The sequence below is a fragment of the Pongo abelii genome, chromosome 15 (assembly GCF_028885655.2).
Source record: "Pongo abelii isolate AG06213 chromosome 15, NHGRI_mPonAbe1-v2.0_pri, whole genome shotgun sequence".
Lineage (NCBI taxonomy): Eukaryota > Metazoa > Chordata > Mammalia > Primates > Hominidae > Pongo > Pongo abelii.
Genome location: NC_072000.2, coordinates 90,942,485 through 90,970,454, shown reverse-complemented (window position 1 = coordinate 90,970,454; position 27,970 = coordinate 90,942,485). Strand labels below are relative to the sequence as shown.

At 36.0% G+C, this 27,970-nt stretch overlaps 1 long non-coding RNA gene across 1 annotated transcript; it reads left to right on the top strand.

Moving 5' to 3' along the window:
- The first annotated feature begins 201 nt into the window (after positions 1-201).
- LOC134759976 (uncharacterized) lies at positions 202-27,970 on the top strand. Its single transcript, XR_010136880.1, has 3 exons — positions 202-265; positions 23,675-23,768; positions 27,894-27,970. It is a non-coding gene; the product is annotated as an uncharacterized LOC134759976 (long non-coding RNA).

Genomic DNA, 27,970 nt, shown 5'->3' with positions numbered 1-27,970 from the left:
GGAAATACACTCAGTGCCAGTTACTTGATTGCTTGCTAGTCAGCTTTATTTTAGTTCTCAGTCACTGGGGCTGGATAACTGCAAGCTACATTTCTCAAGCTTCCTTGCTGCCAACCATGTGCTTAGGTTCTGCCAATGGGAGACACTCCTGGATATCAGAACACGTTCCATGGCAACAGACGTATGTAATTGTGGGTTCCCAAATAAACTGTGGGCAACTGTTTGTTGCCAGAAGTATCTGTAATTATTTCAGCAGCTGTAGCAGGTATGTGGGTTCCTGAATTACTCTTGGGAAATGAAGATAAGGGCTGTTAATAGCAGTCTTAACTACTCCAGTATTATGAACATTAAGTGTTTTTGTGTTTGAAGGCCTAAGCTCACAGATGATAGAAACTTTCTGATGATGGGTAATTAATTTCAAATTCTTACTTTTAAATATTTCCCAGTGTCACCCTTCAGTTTGTTACTCCAGTTTTACCAGTCTTTTGAGACCAAGTTTCTAAGTTAAATATCTCTCTCTGCTTAAAATATTTAAATATCTGTTTTTCTCATTGAACTTTGAAAAATACAATTTTCCAACTCATTTGATAAGATCAACATAATCTGTATAACAAAAGTAGCCAAAGATACTGCATGAAAGGAAAATCATAGTTCCATTTCATTAATTAAATGATGAAAATTCATAACAAATATTAAAAAAATAAAATACAGTGCTTATACAACTGACTTATGTTTTAACCAAAGGAGATTTAACAAAGGGGACTACAAATGGTTTAATGATAAAATAATCCATAAATATAAAATATATAAATTCTTAGATTAAAAATACATTATTTAATACTTGAAGAACTGATAAAATTCTAAATAAATTAATATTAACATTTACATATTGATTTACAACTAGAATTAAACTTTCTTTTCTATTAAGGGTATGTATGGAAAACCTAAAAGGTTATCTTAAAGAGTAAATATTAGAGGCATCTTTTTTAAAGTCTGATACATGACTACAATGAAATGTTTTACAACAGTAAAAAACAAATGAATTTACATTTATAGGTTATAATTTATTAAATTTTTATTAAAATATTAAAGAAAAAAGCTATAGAAAATCCTATATAGCATACTGCATGTTAAATACTTTTTTGTAATTTAAGAAATAAAAAGAACAAAAAAGTATCTATATGGATAAAATAAATCTACATTAAGGAGAAACAAGAGGATGTTGTGTACAAGATTTTAAATGCTAATAAGCAAAGAAATAAAACTTATGCTGAACATGCCTTCCTTTCCCCAAATCAGAGAAATGTAACTTAGAGTAACCACATTATATTCATTTACACCTATCAGTTTGACTGAAATTAAAAAAAAATAGCAAAATATATTGCTGGCTAATGAAAATATAAATTGTTACAAACTTCTTGAAAAATAATCTGTCAGTATTTATTTTAGCATGTAAATAACAAAATAATATACCCATCGATGAATCAATTTAGACCCAAGAAAAATAAAAATCAACAAAATGTAAGGATTTGCATATAAGGATGTTTATCAACATCATGTTTGTGCCATCAATCCTTGAAACAATATTAATGTTCATTAGTAGGCTAATGGTTATAAATATTAGGCCCAGTCAAACCATCGAATGCACCAATTAAGAGAACAAATTTGATCTATTGAAATTGACTTAGAGAGATTTCTAATATGTACATGTTATGTGAACAAAGCAAAGACTGAGGGGATGGAGTTTCTTTAGAAATTTAGATAAATAGGTTTTGTATACTGAGACTTTGCTGAAGTTGCTTATCAGCTTAAGGAGATTTTGGGCTGAGATGATAGGGCCTTCTAAATATAGAATAATGTCATCTGCAAACAGAGACAATTTGACTTCCTCTCTTCCCATTTGAATACCCTTCATTCCTTTATCTTGCCTGATTGTCCTGGCCAGAACTTTCAATACTGTGTTGAATAGGAGTGGTAAGAGAGGGCATCTTTATCTTGTACTGATTTTCAAAGGGAATGCTTCCAGTTTTTGCACATTCAGTATGATATTGGCTGTGGGTTTGTCATAAATAGCTCTTATTATTTTTAGATACGTTCCATCAATACCTAGTTTATTGAGGGTTTTTAGCATGAAGGGGTGTTGAATTTTATTGAAGGCCTTTTCCTCAGCAAACCAACACAGGAACAGAAAATCAAACGCTGCATGTTCTCACTCATAAGTGGAACTTGAACAATGAGACACATGAACACAGTGAGGGGAACATCACACACCGGGGCCTGTTGGGGGGTGGGGGGCTAGGGGAGGGATAGCATTAGGACAAATACCTAACATAGATGACGGTTTGATGGGTGCAGCAAACTACCATGGCATGTGTATACCTATGTAACAAAACTGCACATTCTGCACATGTATTCCAGAACTTATAATAAATTTAGATAAATAAATTGATAGGTAGATAGGTAGGTAGGTAGATAGAGAGAGAGATAGATAGATAGATAGACAGATAGATAGATAAGAGATAGACAGACTGTAAAGACAAATCCCAAGAATTGGTTTTTCCAACATTTGCATTTGTGAATAAATACCATCAACAGAAAAGATGACAACTTTCAGAAATTTATAAATCACACTTTTCTCTATCAAATGCAGTCTTCTACAGTGATGCATTTGATCAAAACAAACCATCAGCAGAGTTTGCTAATCTGGAAATTGATATAGAGGGAGTGTTATGGAAATGTTTGGGCAGTAATTCATCAGGCTGGTTGAAAGAATAGATGAGTAAATTTTTGCACTTCCCAAAATGAATTGACAGACTAGAGCACAGATGAGGGTGGAGCATCTGAGAAACTTGCAGGGTCCAGTGTGTCCCACTTGGACCCAAGTCAATTCCATGGCTATTGTAGAACAGGTCACACATACAGGAAAAGTAGGAGTCCTTTTATTTTTATTATAATTTCTTCAAAGGCTTGAAGTGTCCACATTTTATTCTGTAATAAACAATGTTTTCCAGGCCTAAAAGTATACATTTTATTTTCTAAGACTATTTCTACTTCTCAGCTTCCAAAAAAAAAGACCAACATTCAAAACCATTCCTCAGGAGTCTGAGGTGTGAGATAGAGATGTAAGTGTTATGGTTATGGAATGTAACCATGGTTATGGTTATGTAATGGTTATGGAAATGTGAGGTGTGGATTAGAATGATTGGACCATCAACATGATGCTTATTAGAGGCTCTCAGGCCAGCATAAAGCTATAACTTTGTTTGGTACAAATAAGACACAGCTAGACAGAAGTCATAGAATTAGCTTTACCCACAGCACATAAATGGAGTTTATCCTCTAAGGGGCATATATAAACTTTCCATTCTTCACATCAACCAAGGAGAGATGTTTAACCTACATAAAATAAAGAGCCTAGAGAAACTGAAAGCAGGAAAAAAAAACAAATAACACAACACAATATTTCTACTTCCTTGTTGGTGTCTTCGTCTAAGGAGGAATTGGATAGAATGTTTTTAGTGGTAAACTGTAAACACTCTACACAAATGATTTCTTTAAAAGACAGAAATAATTGACACAGTATAAGAAAATAGTGATATTTTGAGATTTTTTAAAAAAAGTTTATCTGGTTACTTAATGATGCTATAAAGTAGCATTATTAAGCTTCCTTTCATCTCTCTGCTCTGCAATTCTGCTTCCTCGACCAAAGGCAGATTCTCTCTATGGTTGTGAGTCAACAGCCAGCAACCATCAAGACTACTGAAATTCTTACTCATGTCGAAGAGGGACATTTTTTTCTTTTCCAAATCACAGAACAAAAATCTTGATTTACGCTTGTGTTAGATAAGCCTAGACTAGATTTCCTCTTCTGAACCAATTACTGTGGCAAATTTTGTTTTACTTGCCAAGTTCTGTTTTCTCTGTATCTTGTGTTTTCCTCAATAATAACACTCATCACATGTATCTATTAATCTATAATAATTTTACTCCCACAATGTATAGTCTAACATCTTATATGCAATAGATACTCATCAAAATTTAATGAATAAAGACTGAGTGAAATAATCAATGAATGAACCCATGAATGAAAGCAAGCAAAAATAAACGTATACCATGAATAGTGACAGGTGCTGTGGTTTGAATGTTTGTGTATCCTTCAAAATTCACGTTGAAAATTCCCATTGCAACAATATTAAGAGGTGACTCAATCATAAAAATGAAGCCCTCATAAATGGGATTAGAAAACTTATAAAAGAAACTGAAAGGTGCATCCTAGGCCCTTTCCCCCTTTCTACTATGCGAGGACACAATATTCAAGGGACCTTTTTGTAAGCGAAGACTTACAAAAGGTGGTGTCCTCACCTGACACCAAATCTGCTGATATCCAAATTGTGGACATCTCAGCCTCCAGAACTCTGAGAAATAAATTTGTGTTATTTATAAATTACCCAGTCTATATTTTAATAGAAGCAGGAAAGACTAAAATAGAAGTTGGTACAGAGAAGTGAAGTATTGCTACAACAAATACCTAAAAATATAGAAGCAGCTTTAGAACTATGGGTGAAGGTTGAAAGAGTTCAGAAATGAATGCTAAAGAAGTCTATATTGAGGTTGCAGTGAGCCAAGATTGTGCCATTGCACTCCAGCCTGGGCTACAGACCAAGACTCCGTCTCAAAAAAAAAAAAAAAAAAAAAAAAAACATATTTGCCATGAATGGAATGTTAAGAGCATTTCTGGTGTGGATGCAGAAGAAAAGGAGAACTGTAGGTACAGTCTGACCTTTATTTTTTTTTTTTCTTGAGACAAAGTCTCACTCTGTCGCCCAGGCTAGAGTGCAGTGGCACGATCTCGGCTCACTGCAACCTTCCCCTCCCAGGTTCAAACGATTACCCTGCCTCAGACTCCTAAGTAGCTGGGACTACAGGTGCATGCCACCACTCCCGGCTAACTTCTTTTGTGTTTTTAGTAGAGATGGGGTTTCACTGTGTTAGCCAGGATGGTCTCCATCTTCTGACCTCATGATCTGCCCACCTCGGCCTCTCAAAGTGCTGGGATTACAGGTGTGAGCCACTGCGCCCTGCCCTGAACTTTCTTGAAAGACAGTCTAAGTGATTGCGATCAAAATGTTGGTGAAAGTATAGACAATGAAGGCAATTTTGATAAAGTCTCAGAGGAAAATTAGGAATAAAAAATGGAAAATGGAGAAAAGGCCAATTTGATTGAATTGTGTTTTTGTCCCTTGTTTTGTGGAAGACAGAACTTAAGAGTGATGAAGTAGGATATTTGTTGCAAAAAACATCTAAGCAAGGTGTTGAGGGTGTAGTGTGGCATCTCTTGATTGTTTATACTAAAATGCAAGAAGAGACAAACAAATTAACAATAAAGTTTATAATTAGAAGAGAAGCAGAACTCGGAGATTTCAAAAATTCTTAGGCTGGCTATGCTTGTAAAGAATAAAAAGGCAGCCAGCCGGGTGTGGTGGCTCACACCTGTAATCCCAGAACTTTGGGAGGCTGAGGCTGGGGGATCACGAGGTCAGGAGATCGAGACCATCCTGGTTAACATGGTGAAACTCCGTCTCTACTGAAAAATACAAAAAATTAGCCAGGTGTGGTGGCGGGTGCCTGTAGTCCCAGCTACTCAAGAGGCTGAGGCAGGAGAATTGCTTGAACCTAGGAGGCAGAGCTTGCAGTGAGCCGAGATTGCACCACTGCACTCCATCCTGGGCGACAGAGTGAGACTCCATCTCAAATAATAATAATAATAATAATAATAATAATAATAATAATAATAATGATAAAAATAAATAAAAAGGCATGGTCAAGAGAGAATGCCAAGAAACTGGCAAAATAAGCATTTGATAAGGAGATTAGCATGGGTATAAGGAAGCCAGATACTGTTCACAAGACAATGAAAGAATGACCTCAGTCATTTCAGAGATCTTCAAGACTGCCACTTTCATCACGGGACGAGAGTGTTGGGAGCTTGAGGACAAAACAGTTTCAAGGAGGGACCCAGGGCACCCCTGGGACCTTGGGGTTCACTGGTTCACTGCCCAGTGCTGCCACAAATCTCTGCTTCCTGAATTCTGGTACAGTGCTCTTTGTCCTTTCTAGCTGTGTTTTGACCAGGCCCAAGTGTGGCTCAGGCCACTGTGCCAAAGGGTACTGGGGAAAATTTTGGCAGTGACCCATGGTGTTAACTGTGCAGGCACATAGAATGCCTGAGCTGTAGAGGTACAGCTGAGTCCATCTGGATTTCGAAGGATGCCTCAGAGAGCCTTGGGCCCCAGAGAGAGAAGTACCACAAAGGCAGTATTGCTGCACGGAGTCCCCATTAGGGCAATGCTGAGTGAAGCCATGGAGGCAGGGCCACCCCAGAGACCCCAGACTGGGGCAGCCATTAGAGTGCAATAGCAGCCAGAGAGAGATGCAGGTACCTGACGCCAATGCATGAAGGCCGCACCCAGCATCGTCATGGGACAGAGCTTCTTGGGGCCTTTGGGGCCCAACATTGTCTTAGTATGTCTAGAAGGTAGGGAATAAAGTCAAAGAAGATTATTCTCAAGGCTTAAGTTTTAATGTTGGCCTCGTTGGGTTTTGGATTACTCCAGGACCTATTATCCCTTTCTTCTTTTCTATTTTCTCTTTTTTGGAAGGGGAATGTCTATCCTATGCTTGTACAACCATTGTATTTTGGAAGCACATAACTTGCTTATTTTCATAGGTCCACAAATGAAGACTAATTTACTTCAATGATTGTACCCTGTCACCCATATCTTATTTAGATGATATTTAGATGAGACTTTGGGGCTTAGGTTTTAAAGTTAATGTGAGAACAGTTAAGACTTTTGGGGCTATGGGATGAAATGAAGCTATTTTTTGTGTGAGAAGAACATGAATTTTAGGGGGCTGGGGTGGAATGCTATGGTTTGAATTTTTGTGTTCCCTTCAAAATTCATGCTCAAACTTAATTCCCAATATGTTAAGAGATGCAGCCTTTGAAAGGTGATTAAGTCCTAAGGATTGTTTATTAATCAATTTTCATGCTGCTGAGAAAGACATACCCAAGACTGGGTAATTTATAAAGAAAAAGAGGTTTAGTGAACTCACAGTTCCATGTGGCTGGGGAGGCCTCACAATCACGGCAGAAGGCAAAAGGCACATCTTATGTGGCAGCAGACAAGAGAGAATGAGAACCAAGTAAAAGAAGAAACCCCTTATAAAATCATCAGATCTCATGAGGCTTATTCACTACCCTGAGAACAGTAAAGAAACTGCCCCCATGATTCAATTATCTCCCACTGGGTCCCTCCCACAACACATAGGAATTATGGGAGCTACAATTCCCGATGAGCTTTGGATAGGGACACAGCCAAACCATATTAGGTGGAACCCTCATGAATGAGATTAACAAGCTTAGAAAGAGGTTGAGGAGAGACCCCCAAGCCCCTTACTACCTTCCATTTCTTCTGCCATGTAAGGATACAGTGAGAAACCACCATCCTGGAAGCAGAGAGTAGGCTTTGCCAGATACCAAATTTGCTGGTGCCTAGATCTTGAACTTCCCAGTATCCAGAGTAGTGACAAATAAATTTGTGTTGTTTATAAATTACACAGGATAAGGTATTTTGTTACAGAAGCAGGAATGATGTAAAACAACAGGCTAGGGATAGAAGTAAGAGACTTTATTTTGACTTCTAAAATGGAACTCTCTCCTTGACATTTCACACAAAATATTCAGAAAATAATTGTTATTTACTAATTATGGTAAAATAGACACATCACAATAAATCGACTTTATCAGTGTTATAAGCATGCATAGTTTCTAAAAGATCATAGGCATGAAAAGGGGCAAATCACTCAGCTCCCAGTCTAAGGAGTGGGGGAAAGACACAATTCTGTTTTATTAACCATTAAGTTCAGTCAGCATTAGTGTTCAAGTACCATAAAGTTTTTAGTAGTAGGTATTGGTGCTCAACCTCTTTTAGCTACTACTTTTTCTTAAAGGAAAAAGATTATAGATTTGTTCTAAAAGATGTTAAACTTCTTTGGGGATTATCCTAATATAAAGCTTCTATAAAGTAACTGTTACTACCTTGTTGGCCTAAGATTTTCAATTACATTTGTTCAGAGAAGTCGTCTTCAACTGGAGGTGATTTTCCCCAATGTTCCCATGCAGCCCAAGGGCATTTGATAATGTCTAGAGACACTTTGGGTTATCCTATCTTGTGAGAAGGGGACACTATTAGTATCTCATCAGCAGAAGCCAAGGATGAGGCTGAATGTCCTACTATGATGGCCTATCCCCTGACAACAAAAATGTATCTGGCCTCAAATGCTAGTAGAGCCAAAGTTGTGAAATCCTGGTTTAGATGCATTATAGTCCTTCATCTCATAATATTAACATGCTTGTATTCATTTATAAAGGGCAGAACAGACAGGTGGTGAGAGGTGAATAGAGTGGAATAGAAAGTCAGCAAAGGGTATTTAGTGGCATACTAGAAAAGGAAGGTATTGGTTCTGAATGCAGGCATTGCCCATGATGAGATTGATGGGACTTTTTTCTTTGTTATTAATAGATTTTATCAGGGAAGTTGAACAAAAATATTCTACTGAAAATGTTCTCCACAATTGGTATTTTATTATATTTCAATCTATAATATTACTATTATGGATTAAGGTGTATCACCCCAAATTCATATGTTGACATCCTAACCCCCAGTACCTCATAAAGTACCATTAGGTGGAAGTAGGGTCTTCACAGATGTAATCAAGTTAATAAGAGGTCATTAAGGTGGGCTCCAATCCAATATGACTTCCCCTTATAAATAAGGGAAATTTGTACTAACACACGTAGAAGGAAAACAATGTACAGAGACCCAAAGAAAATAGAAAAGACAGATTTATAAGCCAAGAAAAGAAGACTATAACAGATCCTTCCTTCAACCGCCCTCAGCATATTCTGCCAATGTTTTGAATTTGAGCATCTAGCCTCCAGATCTGTGAGATAATCCATTTTTGTTTTTTAAGCCACCCAATTTGTGGTGCTTTGTTACTGCAGCTGTAGCAAATAAAATCAATTATCAAGGCAATCTTTCACATGAAAGACTTTCAACTTCAGGATTCTTTGACTAAAATGTGAATATTCTTGAATGGGGAGCATATGCTGTTATTGGTTATTAATACCTTTGTGAAATGTAGCCTGTTTGATTGCTTTTAATGTGGTTACTAACTGGAAGGGAATAAATAATATTTGAATACTAGAAGAAAGAGGGACTTTCTGGATATGTTAAGGGAAGAGATCAGACCTAGCAAGAGAAATACCAGCAAGAGAAAGCTGAGCTGGAGAAGATGGCCCGGGGAGTGTGATGAGGGGTAGTGGCAAAGGAAAACCTGGTGTATTTCAGATGGATTTCCCCTGCAGAAGCACCGAGATGAAAAGAGAAGAGCATGCACTCCAGAGTTAAACTTGAATTTATGTCCTTATTTGGCCACATGTTAAATTTGTAAATATGCATTAAGTTTCTTAACCCTTCTGATTTTCAAGTTAAATGGAAATAATGGTCTTTGATATAGGGCAGCTTCTCCATTAGCCACAGTGGATTGGGCTCCTTGGAATTTCAGGAACCAGTGAAAATATTGTAATTTCTTTTAAAATCAGGAGAAAGCAAACCTAAATATTTAGGTGAAATCATATTTAATGTATATTAACATATTTGTCTTCATACAATATAATCATAAAATAAAAATTAAAATATTTTTTATGGAGGAAGTAAAGTTATAATGGAGCCATAATTTGGGACTGGGAAACAAGGTTAGATAAGATACTGTGCCAACTACTTGGTACATACTAGGGATAGATCTTGAGTATCCTTTCTTCCTAATCTCTATATACTTTGTATGTACTTTATATCTGCTCAGATTTTCAATTTTGAGTTTATCATGTGTCGGGCACTATTGTATGTGGCTTTCATGCACGGACTCCTTCAAATCTCACAATACCTCTTTGAGAGGGTATTAACATCTTTCCTTTTTCACAGATTAGAAAACTGAAATGTGGAGAATTTAAGTAACTTTCCCAGGTTCACACAGTTAGTGGCAAGGCTAGACTTTCTAGTAGGGAATTGAAAGCCCTTAACTGTTAGGCAAATCTTCCCCGCCAGTGATGCTTGTTTTACCTACCCTTAAAGTCCTGCTGGCATTTTTCTGTTGAAAATGTTTCATTGGTCAGATTCAGATTTTAGCCTCACAGACAGATGCTGCTGGTGGATATAGATTACTTCTGCTTAAATTATTTACACTTATTCATAACTCAGACCTTGTTAAACAATAATGGAAAGGCCATAGAACAAAACTGCCATGCATACATGATCTGGAGTCATTTTTATACTATAAACACATCATATGATACACCATCTGCATTGCATCACTCTTCTGATCTGGTTATTGATAACATCACCAAGACCTGATCCATTACTACATGCATTAGCAAGACCATGTTGGCCATATGGCTTACTGCAACATCTGGATTGATCTATCACGGGATCAACTGTGAGGCCAAACAACAGTATCACAAATCAGACATTACCATATGTAAAATGTTTTCTGTGCCAAAGAATTCCACTTTTTCCAGATGTGTCATCGAGGAACCTCATGAACTGAATTTTACAGTAAGTTATGAGTTTAAAATTGGACTCCCTAAATTAAAATTTCCTAGTTTTTAGTCCAAATTCCAGGATAACAAAGTGCATTAATAGCGTTGGCTTGCTTTTTTTTTTTTTTTTTTTTTTTGAGACAGAGTCTTGCTCTGTTGCCCAGGCTGGAGTGCAATGGTGCGATCTTGGCTCACTGCAACCTCTGCCTCCCAGGTTCAAGTGATTCTCCTGCCTCAGCCCCCCCAAGTAGCTGGGATTACAGGAACCTGCCACCATGCCCGGCTAATTTTTGTATTTTTAGTAGGGACTGGGTTTCACCATGTTGGCCAGGCGGCTTGCGTTCTTATGGAATAAGCAACATCTCAAATTGAGTTCTGTTTACATTTAAACCTGACCAAGGTTAGTTTTAAGACCACGTAGTTATTATTTAATTGTTAAGAATATCTAAGAGTTTATCATATGCAAGACCTGATGCTAAGAAATTTGAATGGTATTAAGTCATTTAAGAGAAAAATCAAAATATGGGTAATTAAATCATGTGGGAAATTGAGCCACAAACTAAGATAGGTAATTTTCCCAAACTCTGGACTCCTAAATCGGCAGCACTTGGATTTGAACCCAGATAGCTGATAATTCAGATTTCTTGATAATTCAAATCCCATATGCTTAAACACTAAAGATCATGTCACTTACAAAGTACCTACACACTTCCCTTTCATCTTTCTCTCTCTCTTTCTTCCTCTTTGTTCTTCTTTTCCTTCTACTTCATAGAAAATAAATTAAAATTATGAAGTCTTAATATGGTGTAATTAAAAGAAATAAGCATGCTTTATTTGGGGAGTGAGAATAATAACTGAGACAAGCAACTGAAGGAGGAAAGACTGTAATTTCAGATAGACCTGGCTTGAAAAGTTAGTGACTAAAATAAATTAATTACTAATTATTTTTGGTTTAGGAATTGTTTGGAAGCTTCAGGTGAGGTTGCTAACCATAGACCTGTGAAATCTAGCAATATCTAATCATTTGTGCATTTCTTTTTAAGCTGTAACTTTTAATACCTATGTATGTAGATTCTTATATAGATAACAATGTTATAACCTCCTTTGTGGAGGGATAATCACATTACATCTAAATATTCACTTATTCCTAAGCATTCCTCATTAAAGAGAAAGTGAAGAAAAATATGATGTTACCAGGAGATGATATAAAAGTGTCACCTCCAAATTAAAAAAAAATGAGGGTGGGGTGGATGAGTAACTTCACAGGAAAGACATCATGAAGGAGAGGAACTCATCTACATATAAACTGGACTTATTTATATTTTTAATTTATTTGAAAAACTGGCTCATGTCATTCACATGATGATCTTGTTTGAGGTTACAGCAGAAACACACCCTATCTGTGGATTACCTCCTCTCAATCTCCCAGCTGCTCTCCTGGAAGGAGACTAGCTAAATACATCCCACAATGACATACTTACAACAGGCAGAGCATGATTTCTTATAAAATATAGCAACCAAATCGTAAGAAGAATTGAAGAGATCTATGCCTCCTATCCCCCAGCCAGTACTCATAATGACAAAGGCAAATGTAACGCTGTGAATTCAAAAGTGAGAAAATTAAGCTTTCAGAAATGTAAATGCTTATTTGCAGCACACTTTCTACTTTTACAAACGAGATGAAAAGCAGAATGAAGTTTTTAAGCATGATTCACATAGCATTTGCAAGACTGAACTTGTCAATATGGATTTACAAAATTTACAAAATTTTCTAACACTCATTGTTGGGCTATTCTGCCAGCATGATCATGAATTTTTTAAGAAGAAAACAATCCTTTGCATTTTCGCTGCTCTTCAACTGCCATGCTGGCCTTTCTTTATTGCCTTACACATATAATGAAGATTAAAAATGGGAAATGCCCCAGTAGTATGCTTTGATTAGAAAGTTCACACAGTATTGCAATATATAATCTGAGAGGAGAGAAAAAGAGCCAAGGATCAGAGCTATTTATTTCTACACACTTTTAAATCAGGAGAAATCTAGATGTAATTGACCTAAAATGTAGCCATGTATAATTTTTGTATTAAAGAAGCAAGATTAAAAAGCCATGCAGGACACAAGCAGACCTCTCAGTATATAACAATATTTTCTTTAAAAAATATAAAAATATATTGATTAGAATAAAAATATTTCCTCTCTTGAATGAGTAATGACTGAATCATTCAGTATAATCATCCAGAATACTAGGTTCCTCTTTTTTCTCAAGTACATTTTTCCATTTTACAAAATCATTACTAATTTTATGAGACAAAACATGTTTTCACATTGATCATCAGTAGCCACATTTTCCAATTATATGGGTAATGAGTTCAGGAGCAGTGACCCAGAAAATGGACAGAAGACCCTGTTCCAAACTAACGTTAACAGTATTTTGGTGTTTTGAGAAAGAAAATAAAAGATTCTGGATCTAATGATGATAGATTTTTGCTGTTGATTAATCAAATCACCTCAAAATGGAGTTCAGCAGGTGGAAATAATTACTCTTTAATTGTCTCCTGTTTACTACTCTTTGGAGATATAAATCCAGCTACTGCACTCATTTTACAGCATTTACTAAAAAGCTAAAAACAAATAGAAACACAGATGTTGTGGTAACAATATTTGTGTTTGCTTTCTGAGACAATACAAACAGAATAAAATAACAATATTCCGTTTGAAATAAAATATTGGTGGGAAGGTGCATGAATTTGCCTTTAATAAAAAATATTTTTCTTTTATTTTAATATCTTTAAGTAGCTGACATGAAATAGAGAGAGGACTCCTCATCAGGTAAAGAACGTTGTTATGATCCCTGATAAAAGGACAATGGCTCTCTTTAAAGTTTCGATTTGATGAGAAACCTATACCTTAGAAATATAACTTTATTTGCAATGTCTAACTCTATTATTTAGATCAAAAACACTCTTACTATATGAATATGTCATTTAGATACTTGAGTATTTTGTGTCTCAGATAAAAATCCCAACTCTGGAATTTACTATCTGTGTGCTGTTTTCTCATATATAATAGTAGCAGTTCCTAAGGCTATAAAGCATTAATGCATTTAAAGACCTAAGATAATCCTTGATACTTAATAAATCTTAAATGAAAATCTTTCTTTGTGTTATTATTATTATTATTTACTAATACTATAATAGTTTAAGGTAATGATCTTACTGTTGTAAAATTGGCTGATTAGCTGAATCCTTAATATTTTCTGAGGAATTAACATTTTCTTAGCAGCTGACACTCAATTAAGATGCACAGATATATGTGTATACATAAAAGAACAGTGATGAAGTTTTCTTTTTTATCTTACGTATAACCATGATCTATTTCTCCCTCAAATAAATATAGTATATATTATCTCCAATATTTTGTAGGATATTTTACTTCATCAGTAACAAGTTAATGTCACAAATGCCTTAACTAAAACTCGACACACAAGCACACAGAAAAGTATCAAGCATATCATCAGATTTTTGTAGTACAAATAATGGAAAGAAGTGACATTTTTGTCTTCATGATGCTTTCACCTGTAACTGACATTGTGTGTGTGTGTGTGTGTGTGTGTGTGTGTGTGTGTGTCTGCAAAATGATCAATAGTTGATGACTGTTGTGGCCAAAAGTTTCAGGGAAAATATATGAAAGGAGTAAAAAGCTTCTTTTCAGTTTTTTAAAGAACTTCTTACTTTTTTCAGCAAAACAAACATGAAATCAATTTATCACATATACCACCAAAGCCATTATCTCTACACATCTTCAACAGTTATTAAATGTGACTATATGATGATACCAAATATAAAATAATGCATTTTAGTAATAATAATATAAAATTGGTAATATGAAAGATCTGTATTTGTATCTAAATTTTTAACATCAATATCATAAAAGCCTGAAATTCATTCTTGATATTGAGCAGATATTTCTTACAAGATTAGAAGAACAAATAATAAATTTCAGGGAAATTTATGCCACATCCTCTATAATTAACCATTTTCTTTTTTAAAATTTGAAACAATTAATTTTTCTATTTGGGATTAAGGTGTAATATCTGAGATTTGATATCAGTAGGAAAACCTGTATATAACTTGATTTATATATTGATCATTTTTGAGCCTACTGCTCCAATGTATCCTGGTTGCTTGCTGGTTGAAGCACACATTTGTTCTCCTGGTTGTTCTCAATCAGCAATCTCCTGTGTCGGATTTTGTTCCCCGGATAATTTCTCTTCTTGTTTCTTAGTGTGATTTCACTTTGCAGAATCAGAACCTCCAGAAACTTTCTAGGAAAGGACACATTGGAGTAAAACTTTAAAAGATGCTTTACGTCTAAAATGTTTTGATGCTAACATGATTTATTCACAGGTTAGCCAGGTATATTATCTCCTCACTGAATTTTAAAGGAATTCAATTACTACCTTCTGGCTTCCAGTCTTTTTCTTGAGAAATTGGATGCCATTCTTAAATGTGTTACTTTTTATGAGACTTATTCCTAATCCTTTCCCACACTTGAAGCTGCTAGTATCAATTTAGAAAGAAGTATTCATATTCTCACATTTCACAATATAATGCCTCTATGAGGAAGCTTCTTTCTTCATTTTATTAGAAACTTGGTAACTTGGTGGATCTTTACAATTTAAAGACTTGTGTAATTCAGTTATTGGAAATTACTTGTATGATGAATTAAAATAAGTACTGATTAGTGAAACACTGGACTTTCTTCGTGGATCCTTCAATTATCAAACTTGTCTTCTATTGTGTCTGTCTTTTGTATTAGTTTATTTATGGGGAACTTTTTTCATTGATAAGGATACAATTCATTTATAAAGACCACAAAAAGAATTTTTGTTGTTTATTCATTTATTTTTGAGACAGGGTCTGGCTCTGGGCTCAAGTGATCCTTCTGGAGCCCTACCTCAGCCTCCCAAAGTTCTGGGATTACAGGCCTGAGCCACCACATAGGGCTGAGTTCTTTGAATAGTACTGCTTTTAAGGGCATTGATCGTATATTTGTATAAAGCTTTCTTCTACTTTGTTGTTTCTGATTTTTTTTTCTATTTATATCTCTGTCATTTCGCAGGCTTTCTTTAATTGACTAATGATTCTTAGCTATCCATTAGATTTAAGAGAGATTCACTAAAAGGTGGTTTGGTATTTGTGTAAAAGCATTTTTACTTCCTTGCAAGGTGATACACTTATCAGTTGCGTTCTTTGCAAATCTCCCACAAGTTTGGCAAATGCCAAACTTTTTTTTTAAATTTCACTCTTTTTTTGGAGGGCTGGGGATGGTGCTTTCCATTTTTCCAGAAAAAAGTTCTTCAGTCATCTGCCTGTAAGTATCTGACTGAGAGCAAACATTGTTCGGAGTAGCTCATCATTCAGCCTATTGAAAAATTCAATTCCCCTTTCTTTCTGGTTCTAACCTCTGCTTTGTTGTGCCAGCTACTTCCAAGTTCCCATTCCTCCAGGTTTTATTTCTCTGCAAAAAAAAACTTCTAGTATCCTGCAAAGGTGGTCAAGAGGTGGCAACCTAGCTTCAAGAGTCTTTGTGTGGTGGGGAGAGTTGAGGGATAAATCTTTACACAGCTTTGAACTCATTCCCATGTTTTCAGGGCTGTGAATCACTTTTACATTTACTGTTCTGAGTCCTCCAAATTTACAGCCTTTCCGTGATTTTTCAGGAAGAAGCAATATGCTTCTGCACAAACTTTGATTTCAATTTCTTCTTCTCTATTAAGTCATAGAGCATTCTTACATCTGATTTCCATCCTCACAAAATTGTTGATGTCTCTCATTTGCTGTTGTCACATTTTCTATTCTCTTTTGGTTTATATGTTTATGTATTTAAAAATTAATTTATTTTTTGTCATTTAGGGGAGTTTCTTAGAGGAGCCAAGATAAGCAGCTGTGTTGAATCTGTCATATTTTATTCCTGTCTTAAAATATTGGTCTTCACAAAGTTTAAGAAACAGACACACATACAGAAATTCTAATAGCATCTTTTGTAATGTTTCTGCACCAGAAAAGGACAGATTAGTGTCCTGATTTCGGGGTCAAGACAAATGATCCTAATAAAAATGACTGCCCTTAAGGAACTCTAGTAGCACTATTTAAACGTGGCATACAAAGGGCAGGACTACTGCTAATTAAACCTTTGACAAAAATCAAATTATAATTCTGAACTTCAGAATGTCTGGATTAAAATCCCAAAGAAGCAGCTAAACCAATTTGCTATGAGCGTTTCTATGAGCATTGGAGTGTTTGCCTGTGAAGTCTCAACTTTCACAGACACCTAGTTTGTGAATTTTGGGGCTGTATAAACAGGTGTCATGTCAGTTGCTTCATTTGTAAAATAAATACTGTTCATGTGATAACTACTTATAGGGGTGTTATGGGGATTAAATGAGATAAGGCATAGAAAGCATTTAGCATGGGGATAGAACATCATAATGAGCTCAGTAAACTCTGGCTGACCTACTCATGTTCATAAATTCTAGTTTTTCTGCTCTTGCTTGAATGTCCGCACACAACACCCTTCTCAATCTGTATAACTCTGAACGTTGCATCACTAAGTCCTGCTCTTCCCAGACAGTGAGGATCACATAACCTGTGGTTTTCTCATGTTGTGCTGAGGGTTCCGATACATAAGGCAAAACTTTGTAACTGACGCTTACTTTTCAACTGTGTATTTGTTTTACTTCTTATAATTAGATATTTATTTTTCTTATTATATTGATGTTTAATTCAAATTTGAGTATGACTTTTACTTTTGCCACTTTTAGTTCATTTGTAAAAATACAAATATGATAAACACATAAAATCATACCTACGGTTTGAAATATCTCTGTGATACTTTCTCTTCCATGGGTCCTTGCTGTAACTACAGCCAATCTTTCACTTTCTCTTCCATGGGTCCTTGCTGTAACTACAGCCAATCTTTCTTTCTTTTGAACTCCTACCAAATTTATTTCCATTTTATTGATTTTAACATATGTATCATAATATTGACTAGTTAAAGGTTCAATTTAATTTTTAGTGACTTCAAAGAGTTGCACAAACAATATCGCAGTTCAATTTAAGAACATTTCTGCCACTCCAAAAAAAAAATATATATCTATATACATACATAGCCCCTACTCCAGTCCTCCCTGCCCCTAGGCCTTAGGTAACCACCAATTTTCTTTCTCTAAAGATTCGCTTTTTCTGGATGTTTTACATAAATTGATTTACATAATATATGGTATTTTATGACTGAATTTCTTCAGTTATATAATGTTTTTGGTGTTTATCCACGTAGAAGCAGGTATCGGTCAATATTCTATTCTTCTTATTACTGAACAATCTCCATTGTATGGATATATCACATTATTCTTGTCCATTCACTGACTGATGGATATTTTGGTTGTTTCCACTTTTTGGGGGAATATAAACAATGCCTCTTTGTGTGAATCTATGTTTTAGTTTTTATTAGAAGAATGCCTATGAATCCACAGAAAACTTTGTATGTTTCTTCTCTGTACCATGTATTATGCTCTATTTTAGAATGATTATTTTTGGGTCTGTCTCTACCTATCCAGTCCACTGAAAATGGCTGTTGCTTAATGTCCTGTTCGCCTCCATTTTTTAAAATGATGTGTCCTTTGTTCTTATCTGTCCCCAACATGTAATTATAATTTCTTCTTGAGTGATTGAAGTATCTTTATCTTCAACCTCCCTTTTGTAGTCTGGTTTTGGAGAACACTTGTTTGGATATTACATAAAACCTAAAATTTTGGCTGATAGAATATTCATATTGTGTTTTATAAAGGCTTTCTGCAATCATGATTTTAAAAGGATCATGATCTTAATAGGTAGATAATATATTAGGCCTAAAATAAAATGTTTAAAGAAGTTTCTTTAAGAAACAAACTTTTTATTTATTTATTTATTCATTTTTTACACCACATAGTTGGAAGTAAAGCACTCCTCAACAAATGTAAAAGAACAGAAATTATAACAAACTGTCTCTCAGACCACAGTGCAATCAAACTAGAACTCAGGATTAAGAAACTCACTCAAAACTGCTCAACTACATGGAAACTGAACAGCCTGCTCCTGAATGACTACTGGGTATGTAATGAAATGAAGGTAGAAATAAAGATGTTCTTTGAAACCAACAAGAACAAAGACACAACATACCAGAATCTCTGGGACACATTTAAAGCAGTGTATAGAGGGGAATTTATAGCACTAAATGCTCACAAGAGAAAGCAGCAAAGATCTAAAATTGACACCCTAACATCACAATTTAAAGAACTAGAGAAGCAAGAGCAAACACATTCAAAAGCTAGCAGAAGGCAAGAAATAACTCAGATCAGAGCAGAACTGGAGGAAATAGAGACACAAAAAACCCTTCAAAAAATCAATGGATCCAGGAGCTGGTTTTTGAAATGATCAATAAAATTGATAGACCGCTAGGAAGACTAATAAAGAAAAAAATAGAAGAATCAAATAGACGCAATAAAAAATGATAAAGGGGATATCACCACCGATCCCACAGAAATTCAAACTACCATCAGAGAATACTACAAAGACCTCTATGCAAATAAACTAGAAAATCTAGAAGAAATGGATAAATTCCTCAACACATACACCCTCCCAAGACTAAACCAGGAAGAAGTTGAATCTCTGAATAGACCAATAACAGGCTCTGAAATTGTGGCAATAATCAATAGCTTACCAACCAAATAAAGTCCAGAACCATATGGATTCACAGTCGAATTCTATCAGAGGTAAAAGGAGGAGCTGGTACCATTCCTTCTGAAACTATTCCAATCAATAGAAAAAGAGGGAATCCTCCCTAACTCATTTTACGAGGCCAACATCATCCTGATACCAAAGCCTGGCAGAGACAAAACAAAAAAGAATTTTAGACCAATATCCCTGATGAACATCGATGCAAAAATCCTCAATAAAATACTGGAAAACTGAATCCAGCAGCACATCAAAAAGCTTATCCACCATGATCAAGTGGGCTTCATCCCTGGGAGCAAGGCTGGTTCAACATATGCAAATCAATAAACGTAATCCAGCATATAAACAGAAACAAAGACAAAAACCACATGATTATCTCAATGCACGCAGAAAAGGCCTTCGACAAAATTCAACATGCCTTCATGCCAAAAACTCTCAATAAAGTAGGTATTGATGGGACCTATCTCAAAATAATAAGAGCTATCTATGACAAACCCACAGCCAATATCACACTGAATGGGCAAAAACAGGAAGCATTCCCTTTGAAAACTGGCACAAGACAGGGATGTCCTCTCTCAACACTCCTATTCAACATAGTGTTGGAAGTTCTGGCCAGGGAAATCAGGCAGGAGAAAGAAGTAAAGGGTATTCAATTAGGAAAAGAGAAAGTCAAATTGTCCCTATTTGCAGATGACATGATTGTATATCTAGAAAACCCCATTGTCTCAGCCCAAAATCTCCTTAAGCTGATAAGCAACTTCAGCAAAGTCTCAGGATACAAAATCAAGGTGCAAAAATCACAAGCATTCTTATACACCAATAACAGACAAACAGAGAGCCAAATCATCAGTGAACTCTCATTCACAATTGCTTCAAAGAGAATAAAATACCTAGGAATCCAACTTACAAGGGATGTGAAGACATCTTCAAGGAGAACTACAAACCACTGCTCAATGAAATAAAAGAGGACACAAACAAATGGAAGAACATTCCATGCTCATGGGTAGGAAGAATCAATATCATGAAAATGGCCATACCGCCCAAGGTAATATACAGATTCAATGCCATCCCCATCAAGCTGCCAACTTTCTTCACAAAATTGGAAAAAAAACTACTTTAAAGTTCCTATGGAACCAAAACACAGCCCGCATTGCCAAGTCAATTCTAAGCCAAAAGAACAAAGCTGGAGGCATCACCCTACCTGACTTCAAACTATACTACAAGGCTACAGTAACCAAAACAGCATGGTACGGGTACCGAAACAGAGATATAGACCAATGGAACAGAACAGAGCCCTCAGAAATAATACCACCCATCTACAACTATCTGGTCTTTGACAAACCTGACAAAAACAAGCAATGGGGAAAGGATTCCCTATTTAATAAATGGTGCTGGGAAAACTGGCTAGCCATATTTAGAAAGCTGAAACTGGATCCCTTCCTTACACCTTATGCAAAAATTAATTCAAGATGGATTAAAGACTTAAATGTTAGATCTAAAACCATAAAAACCCTAGAAGAAAACCTAGGCAATACCATTCAGGACCTAGGCATGGGCAAGGAGTTCATGTCTAAAACACCTAAAGCAATGGCAACAAAAGTAAAAATTGACAAATGGGATCTAATTAAACTAAAGAGCTTCTGCACAATAAAGGAAACTACCATCAGAGTGAACAGGCAACCTACAGAATGGGAGAAAATTTTTGCAATCTACTCATCTGACAAAGGGCTAATATCCAGAATCTACAAAGAACTCAAACAAATTTACAAGAAAAAAAATCCCATCAAAAATTGGGCAAAGGATATGAACAGACACTTCTCAAAAGAAGACATTTATGTAGCCAACGGACACATGAAAAAATGCTCATCATCACTGGCCATCAGAGAAATGCAAATCAAAACCACAATGAGATATCATCTCACACCAGTTAGAATGGCAATCATTAAAAGGTCAGGAATCAACAGGTGCTGGAGAGGATGTGGAGAAATAGGAAGACTTTTACACTGTTGGTGGGACTGTATACTAGTTCAACCATTGTGGAAGTCAGTGTGGTGATTCCTCAGGGATCTAGAACTATAAATACCATTTGACCCAGCCATCCCATTACTGGGTATATACCCAAAGGATTATAAATCATGCTGCTATAAAGACACATGCACACGTATGTTTACTGTGGCACTATTCACAATAGCAAAGACTTGGAACCAACCCAAATGTCCAACAATGATAGACTGGATTAAGAAAATGTGGCACATATACACCATGGAATACTATGTAGCCATAAAAAATGATGAGTTCATGTCCTTTGTAGGAACATGGATGAAGCTGGAAACCATCATTCTCAGCAAACTATTGCAAGGACAACAAACCAAACACCGCATGTTCTCACTCATAGATGGGAATTGAACAATGAGATCACATGGACCCAGGAAGGGGAACATCACACACCAAGGCCTGTTGTTGGGTGGGGGGAAGGGGGAGGGATAGCATTAGGAGATATACCTAATGTAAATGATGAGTTAATGGGTGCAGCACACCAACATGGCACATGTATACATATGTAACAAACCTGCATGTTGTGCACATGTACCCTAAAACTTAAAGTATAATAAAAATGTATATATAAATAAATAAAGAAAAGAAAAGAAATAAACTTTGAAACCATTCATTTTTTTTTTTTTCCATTTCATCTTACACTGGAATTAACAAAAGATTCTCAGGAAGCAAAATGAATTAAGAGACGTGTACTTAGACCATCTCATGTGTGGTAAAGTGAAAAACTGTTTCTTTAATCTGTTACTTTTTATTTTTTTTCATTTTAATATTTAAAAACAGTGCCTAAAGCAACCTTCTTCAAAATGGCAATAGTTTCAAACTCAGCAGTTGTTCTTGCCTTTTTCCTTATACAAAGCTAGAAGAGTTATTTTTAACGGCAATTGTGTGCAAATTTGATGTTGGTGGACTTGGTGGAAATATCTATTGTATAAAAATAAAGCATACGTTGTTGGGATATTAGAAAGGTTGTAATTTCATCTTTAGTTTCCCACTTGCAATTTATGACTTCAAGAACCTCAATGGAAATTACAGCTTGAAGCCCTTATGGTGCACTTTATTGTCTATTCTTAAAGCTTGAGGAGGTAAGAGAGAGCTAAATACATGGCAAGAAAGCCACATTTGTTCAATTGATGCTGGAAAAATAAAATTTCTAAGTACACAATTTAATAAAAGAACCTAATAAGATTCCTCCATTTTGTTTTATGTGGGGTTTTTTTGGTCTATTTTCCTTTTTCAGTTTCTTCAATCTCAAGTTGAAATTAGAAAGAGTTCATTTTGATTTGCAGGGTGTATTGCTTACAGAGAGAACTGCAATGCATATTCTAATTATTTAACCACCAAATTAGATACCGTAAAACTGGACTGGTTTTACACATTCCTGTAAAATGTTTTAATGAGTACATTTTGAGGAACAGCTACTAATTAGAAAGAGATGGGAAATCAATATTAGTCCAGAGTCATCCTGATACTTAACAGGTGCTTCATGTTTAACTAAAAGCTTTGGCACAATTCTTCAAATGGTAAAGCTGTATGAGAGCAGTATTACTTCACTTCATTCCTATTCAATGAAAAATAACTTTGTTTTGCTAAAGATAACCAAAGATACTCTGAGAAGTCTGAGACCTTACGGTACATATCAGTTATCTATTATATGAATCCCAATATAAAGTAGATATTATTTAGGCCAAGATCAGAAAATGAGTTCTTTGGAAAGTGAAAATTGCAATGGATACCACCATATAGATGGTTCATGGATCTTTAAACGGCAGAAAACCTATATTTTTTCTATATCTTAGTGCCTAAGGCTGTTTGGCTGCTGAAACAAATTATGATAGGTGGAATATCATATAATCAACAGAACATTTATCTCCCGCAGTTCTGGAGGCTAGAAAGTCCAACATCAAGGTGCTGGCAGATTCCCTGTCTGGTTAGGACCTGCTTTCTGGTTCATAATCTCACAAGGTGAAAGGAATGAGTGGCCTCTCTTCTTAGGGCACTAATCCTGTTCATGAAGCTTCACTCTTATAACCTAATCACCTCTCAGAGACTCCAACTCCTAATACCATCAAATTGGAGATTGGGTTTCAACATATGAATTTTGGAAAGACAGGCACATTTAGTCTATAGCAATAAGCTTATTCAAGATTTGATTACAAATTAAGAGTCATCTTTCTCATTTTTTCTCAGAGTGAAACCTAACTAGACCTTCAGAATTTCTCAAGAGTGTAATGTCATCAAGGATATGGCAATATGGACACGTACACACAGAAATTATGATAGTGTGAGTTGATACAATCTGTATGGAAAGTCGTAGAGAAATTTTCATGTTTGTATTAAAAATTTAAGAAATATTCTGGCAATATAGTCAAATAAATAATTTAGAATATGTTTATTAAAAGTTCTAACTAAAAATGATTGTGGGCCATGCATGGTGGCTCATGGAGTCTCAGAATTCTGAGAGGCTGGGGCAGGAAGAGCAAATTGCTTGTACCCAAGAGTTTGAGATCAGCCTGGGCAATATAAAGAGACCTCTGTCTCTATTAAATAATAACAAAAATAAAAATAAAATTATGTTTCTATGGTAATATTTATTTTGGAAAAATAAAAAGTAATTTAAATATTCCAAAGTAGAAATATGATTCCTAAGATACAGCACATTTACTAAGGGTGCTATAATGACCTATCCACTATTAAAAAAAATTGTAAATGTGATATAATTGCATGGGAATTTCTTATAAAATTTTAGGTTAAAAAATAGGATATAACACTGGGAGTACAGTAAAATTACAAGCTTATAGAATATGAATGAAGGAGAAATTGAGATAAATGTGAGTTCTGGTTTCATCATAGTGGTTTCAATATTCCTCATTTATTTTATTTATCTACTATTTTTAATGAATTTCTCATACCCATACACATTCACCTTATTAGCTGAACATCAAAAAACCATATGTATTTATTCAACTTAAAGCTGACTTTTAAAACCTGCTCTATTGAATCATTCTTCTCTGCCCTTTGTTTAATTCTCAGAAAGATCACATTGCTTTTCTGGTCACTGTCAGGTATTAAAAAGGCCAGTTCAATCTAGTAACACAAGCATCAGTCTTTCACGTAATTAAAAACTCTTCCCCAACAGATGGTACAGGAAAAGGCTCAGAAACCTGCTGTGGGGGTAGAAAAGAGATATTTCCTAAGATATTTCTTCAGCTTATTCCTATCTCCTTCTTTCCTGCTTGCTACATTGGCTGCCTAACTTTTCTCCAGTGTTGGAGTGGGGGTAGGGAGGTTTAGTAAGCAGCTGAAAAGGATTGTACTTTTTCCATCATAAAGCAATTATATTCTTCAGAAGATATCCTCTGGATATAAGAAGCCCAAATGCTTCATTTTTTTTTTGTTATTGAAAGACTTAGAGTTTCCTCATGTGATATGATGTTTGGGATCTTCTAAGTATCTTTCCCTGTAATGAGTCAAGCAATCTCTGATAGACCATTTATGATTATCTTCCTACCGAGCTTCTGCATCTAAAGGTACACACTTCCAGCATCTTTATTTTAAGCTCCCTGGCTTCTGGCAGCAAGCTGTCTTGACCAAGTTATTCTGTAAGACAGGACAAGCCTGAGAGACCTCGATGGACACCCTTGAATCTCAAGAGGAGATTCGCAGGGTTTCCTTTTGGGTAGTGGAATTATACCATGTTCCTCATAAAACCCTTTCTACTTACTATGTGCTATTATCTGAATATTTAAATCCCCTCAAAATCTATACATTGAAATTCTTACCCTAAGATGATGGTACTAGGAAATAGGACTTTTGGTAGGTGATTAGGCCATGGAGGCAGAGCCTCATGAATGGGAGCAGTGCCTTTATAAAAGAGAGACCACTTGGTTCTTCTGACTCCAAGTGAGGTTAGAGTGAGAAGATGGCCGTCTATGAGGGCCCTCATCAGACACAGAATATACTGATGCCTTCATCTTGCACTTCCCAGTCTCCAGAACTGGCAGAAATACATTTCTGCTGTTTATAAGCCAAATAGTCTATGGTATTTTTTATAGCAACCCAAATGGACTTAGACATCTTGCATGCAGAATGGCCTTCTCACTTTCAATACCCTCTTCAAAAATCTAGAGGAAATATGCCTTCTATGGTGTGACAGTTCAGCCCCTGCTACAGAGACATTGTGGCAAAGTTAAGAGTGGAGGAACTTTAATGAACGGTAACATGAAAGTTTGGCCAACCCAGTGGGGAGAAAGGAAGCAAGGCTGCACATTATAGCAGTCAGCAGTTGGGCAGAAATGACCAGGCCCTAGTACCTTGCGCATGCTCAGTCATTTCTAGGAGCTGCCCTGCGAGAGCATATTCTTGGTTCTAGTGCGGTATATTCCAAAGGTGGTTCCATTTGTGACTGACAGCTAACCACACTCATAGCAGCTGAAGGAAAAATTATTTCTTAAAGGGACATCTGTGTTTCAACTCCATGTCTGGTCCCATATGGGGAAGACCTGCTAGTACACAGAAAACTTTCAAAAGAGACTGTCTCCCCAATTGCTCCTCCTGCCAAACTCCTTTTCTCTTACGTACCCAGAAGAACAGTGATAGACTTAGATGGGTTGGAATGTTTTTTTGGGGGGTCAACCTTAGTAAGTTCATCATAAATTATCTGACACCTTTCTTTTGAATGTGTATTTTCTTCATACCATTTTAGTTTTGAGGGCTCAGCTGAAATTCTGAAACAACTAAAAAATCCTATTAAAGACTCAGCTCAAAATTAAGCCCTACTGTGGAGTTCTTCTTGACTTTTCCAGACAGACTTTGATTTTTCAAACCTTGTGCTTGGCAGCTGAGTTCACAGTAGTGTTCTCAGAGAGAGGCATTTATTTGGCCAATCCACCATGAACTTTCATACTGTCCTTTACTTGAGTGGTTTAAAATTTTTACTTTAAGATGAGATCAGATTATGATATGGTTTAGCTGTGTCCCCACCCAAATCTCATCCTAAAATGTAATCCTCATAATCCTCACATGTCAAGGGAGGAACCCATTGGGAGGTGATTGGATAATGGGATCATTTTTCTCCTTGCTCTTCTTGTGATAGTGAGTGAGTTCTTACAAATTCTGATGGTTTTATAAGGGGCTCTTCCTCCTTCACTCTAGACATTCTTCTCTCTCTTGCCTGCCACCATGTAAGACATACCTCTTCCCCTTCTGCCATGATTGTAAGTTTCCTGAGGCCTCCCCAGCTCTGTAGAATTGTGAGTCAATTAAATCTCTTTTCTTTATAAATTACCCAGTCTCAGGTATGTCTTTGTAGCAGTGTGAAAACTGACTGATACAGATTTCCAAGACTGAATCGCACTAACCAAGATCACAGAAATGTAATAGTACTACCTACATGGTGTCACATTGGGTAAGGGGACATGTGAGAAATGCTAGCTAGCTTCCCTTTACTATCTGCATCTATTAGTTCAAAGAAACAACACCAGAGAAATGCAAAAGGTTTTTCTAAATGTGGGATTAAAAAAAGAAATTACAATGCATAGAAACATATTAAAAATGTATAGTAGACAGCAGGACTGTATGAGCTCAGGACTTCAAGACTGCAATGAGCTATGATTGCGCCACTGCACTCTAGCCTGGGCAACAGAATGAGAGCTTGTCTCAAATAAAATACGTATAGTAAATATCATTCTCCTTATGGGCTTCACAAAGACATCAGTCCTCCTCTGGACACATATCCGATCCTTTGCCTTGTCCCTTTCTTGAGATTTGCAATTTACTCTCAAAGTTTCATTGGCAGATATGGTCAACTGGTACTTAGAACAAATTTCTATATCTCCCTAATAGGCCTTTGTGAAATATGCTTTTCTCAAACTCCCTTGCAACTACAGTTCTGGATATGAATTAGGACCTATAACTTAGGTACACTGATGAAAGTTGTAGAAAGTTTAGTAAGAGATGGGGTCATCTTCCTGCTGCTTTCAGCATTTTCATCTGGCATGCAAGGTTATGAAGACACGGTATTTCTGTCAATATCACCTAAGAGCATTGAATGACAGTTGTGAAAGGTGGTGGAGTTGACCTAGAAGGTCTAGAGATAGTGTGGCAACAGCACCTAACAGCATCTTCCCAATCTTGTTTCCAGTCCCTACATCAAATCTGGGCTGGTGGCAGCCTCCTATTTCCACAACTTCTAGAGACACTGCAGCAGCAGTGGCTCCCCAGGGAGTCAGCTCTGTTGTATCCTCATAGTCTTTTCTGGAGGTCCAGGCTAGAAACAACTCATCCTTACAGTTATTTCATAGTCTCTCAAATATGATATTCTCTAATTACCTTTAGCTAAAAATAACTGAGTATTGTTGTCTTGTTTGGCTTTGCTTTTCACTGTTTCTGGATGCCTCATCATTCTCAGACATCTACTGCATCAATACCCAACTTCTTTAGGAAAACCACGGATACTTCATTGTTCCTGGGATATCACTAATCTCA